Source organism: Micrasema longulum, unplaced genomic scaffold (assembly GCF_059751315.1).
Source record: "Micrasema longulum isolate JH-2025_06_02 unplaced genomic scaffold, ASM5975131v1 h1tg003181l, whole genome shotgun sequence".
Taxonomy (NCBI): domain Eukaryota; kingdom Metazoa; phylum Arthropoda; class Insecta; order Trichoptera; family Brachycentridae; genus Micrasema; species Micrasema longulum.
In genome coordinates, this window is record NW_028280272.1 from 26,527 (window position 1) to 30,533 (window position 4,007).

Consider the following 4,007-nt stretch of genomic DNA (forward strand, 5'->3'; position numbering starts at 1 on the left):
TATGTTTTTTCAATATTTATTTAGCGTATATATATTTTTTCAGCAGAATTTTAATGTTCTAATGAATTAACCGCTAAATTGATTATTTGCTGGTGGTACTCAATAAGTAATAGCTTTGAATTCAATAATTTGATCCTAATTTTTTAAATAAAGTTCCTTTCTTACCTGTGGGAAAACTCAGGAAACTTAATTTTCCATTAATATCCATAATCCGGTGGGCAGCAAGTGCGGGGAAGAAGCCTTTCGACTTCTATTATACTTGCGAGAAGTGGATTATATTTTTTCTACTAATTATAATTAATAATAGCGATGCAATGTCAATTGTCATTCGCAAACTCTACTAGGGAAGATGGACTGCGATGGGATAGCCACTGGCCAATTCCAGGCTTTTTTCCCTTCCTGTAGCACTTTCCTCGATTGGATCCTGATACTATATTGAAGATGCCACACTGGCGTGATCGGATGAACAATATTATGTGTAGCGGCACTTTTAGTTCCAGATTCAGCAGCGGTTGAAAAGGAACTGGCGAGGATGGGTATGAGACTACGTAGATGAGTTATGAATGCTGAGTTTGCGACAATAACAATGAACACCAATATGTTATACTTCTACACGCAGCCACTTACTCATATGCAAAAAAAAACAATAATTAATGATACATAGAATACTGCTTCTGCTTAACGATAAATTGTTATAAAAAGGCAAGGATCAATCTTACTCTTCACTCAGCAGTCCAAAGAAATTATGAAATATAATAGAAACACGTTATAATAAAATTATCTTATCAATCTTGTTGAAAATTAAACCTCGAGTGGTGATCAAATGTCCTAAATATGACACCGTGAAAAGAACATTTCATCATCGGAGGACCTTTTATTACGTCGACCTTCAGTCGAGTGTTTGGAATTTCTCATTTTTTCGTTAGTTCTCACTCGGTGTGAGAATGGATTAGGAAAATGTATCGTAAACATGATTAGAAAAAAGAATTAAACTGGTGATAATAATTTCTATAAAGTGTTTTATTTATAAATTACAATCAATAATAATAATATGAAATATTCACAGTGCGGGAGTGCAGTGGTCGCGGCGGTGTTTTACCGCAGCGGGATCAGGGGGGGGCCCGGGGGGCTGCCGGGGGCTCCCCGGAGACTCACGGGGGCTCCAGGGAGGAGGCCAGCGCTCGCACTTGCTCGAGGCCGGATAGCAACTCTCTGCAAAATGCAAATGCATTATTTAGATACATCAAGAAGATGCCTGTGCAGAAAATTTTCAAGAAGGGAAGAGTGTTCATCCCAGAATTTTATACAGATCTGGGAAATCATCAATAATTTTTTAAACAAACGGAAAAAAAATCTGTTATTATAGCACCCACATTTGGAGTGCTTTAATCCTCAAACTTTAAACTAAATTTAAACTGCGTCTCATATGTTGAGCTGGAAAGGAGTGCAGAGAATAGAGACCAATGGAGGACGAGATGCAGGACTTTGCTGCAAACTAATACCCAGGATTGAGACTACGAAGAAGAATCCTCTTTGTGGTAGCTCAGGTGAGAGTTCAGCTTTCGACACCATAGAGAAGTACAATTTGCATACCCAGATTGAGGTGGAGGTCTCGATTGCGAAGGAGGTAACTCATTCCAACCCTTGTATGGTTACGATGTCACACGAGTCAGCATAGAAAACAAGACTTAATATTGTATTATTTCTTTGTTCTTTAACAATTTCTGTTTTACTTTTTTTACATTTATAATATACTAAGTCGTATTTTGCTATAACAGGACTAAATTATTATTTTTAAGTACCTGTATTTCAAAATATCATTGTTTTTAAATTTACATTTTTTGTTATGTTGGAGTCATTGAATCTCCTGCAAACGTCAATCAATTAGAAGGATATAATTCAAATCAACACAAATCTGCAAAGCTGTTTTGTCTTGCGATTCTATAATAGCTCTTTTCAAGCAGCCTGCGCTTGACAATTTATTTTTGTTGACAAAGCCTGAACATCAAGGGATACTTTGTTATAGAAGCTTTTGCAGTTTTGTTATAGAAGCGTAAGCAAAACAATTACTATTTTTTTGTAGTGAAGTAGTGGACAAAGCTAGTTTTTATTTCTTTCTTTTGTCAATACTATGGATACCTCTATTCTGTTTAAAGTCATTTAGTTTAGCTAACACCGTTTAAGTCATTTTTGTTATTTTTATAGGACAATGAAAAATCAGCTTATTTAACACATGTAATGTTTATCTACAAAATGTCACCTATTAAAAACTGAAGTCTTAATTCCTCTTCAATTCGTCATCTTGTAAAAAGAACGGTGTTGTTAGCGAAGTGATGATATGTCGTCTTTTGCTTAATGCACAGTGTTACTGCACCATTTCCAGAGGGATTTATGAGCTCAGTCTTTAATAAAGCCTTTAAAATTCATATCTTACCACCAATTTTAATCTCTTGGGAAATAACACTCGGGTGTTATGTAACATAAGTAGTTGGAATGAAGGCAGTCATTACCTGAGGGAAGATTCAGCGGTGTTGGTGGCAAACAGCAGCGAGCGCGCCACCCCTCTCCGCCCTCCGCGCAGCTCCTCCACCTCGGCTCTCGCAGAGCGCAGTTCTAGCTGGAATACAAACCACCTTGTTGCCGTTATACCGACCACACTACACACGGCCTTGCCGAGAAACTAGGTATCTACAATATAAATTAAGAAATAAATTAAATAAGCTAAATATCACCTTAAGTTGTTCTACTTCTAAGCGCAAGGCAGCTACAAGATTATCTTCGTTTCCAGGGATGTTCTGAAAAAAAAAAGAAAAATGTACATTATCTTAGGTTAGGTGGGCGTTCTTTTACAAATTGCGGCTCTCGGTCCTTCATCTGCTCTCTAGTTAATTTACAAATTGCGGCTCTCGCTCGTTCATCCGCTCTCCAATTAATTTACAAATTGCAGCTCTCACTCGTTCACCCGCTCTCCAATTAATTTACAAATTGCGGCTCTCGCTCGTTCATCCGTTCTCTAATTTCCTACGATACCAGCACGTCCTCCTATCCTTGGATAATCATTCCTATGATTTTCAGATGATTAATTTTGCTCTGAATATCTACAATGAACAAACGACAATCTGATAATACTTTTGCAACGAGTCACCTGTCTGGTGGTTTTTTTAAATAACCATTTGAGAGCTTCTCGTATTCGAGTAGCTCAGCCTGAAAAACCGAGTAGAAGTTTAAATGTTCTACCTGGTAATTCTCTCTTTGCCTTTGAGCCGTCGTCTGTAAAAATTCTGACTTCATTTGGAACATGAGAAGGTATAGCTGCCCGTGTCAGATATTGGGTACTAACTTGGTGGGTGGTGCGGTCTCTCCTCCCCCCCCTCCCGGCCGCCTCTCCCCGCCCCTGCGCAGGAAGGAAGTCCGGTAGGCGGAAACTCTCTCCTCCTGCACAAACACCACTCGTTAATTCTTATAAACAAACCAACTACTAGAGACATTACATAATATATAAAAATATCACTTAAATGAATTTGATATTGAGATTGCCATTCATGGCTTCAGACTTCAGTCTTCAGACAATTATTTATCCGTAGTGTCTTATTTAAATTCTATTTATTCTGATTTTTTTTAATCTTTTGTTACCATTTTTCATTTTATGAATGAATTTTTTTTCTACGAACATTAGTTTATATTATGAAATAATTTTCTTTGTATCATTCTGCTTGAACTGGTATAAAATTATTATTATCAATATAAGTCATTTAGCCATTATCACACACTATCAAATAAACATAATATACAACACTATAATACATTATTAAAATTGTTATTTAACTTCATCAAAAAGATAAATAAAATAGAGTTAAACAAATAAAATAATGATCATGAAATGTATTGAAATATGACAGTCATTCCTTTGTGCACAAATTGTTTATGTTTATTTAAGTTGTTGTGGCTTATTCTCAACGGTTGTGTCTACTCGGATGACAAACTATGTAATGCTGTCCGAAACATCA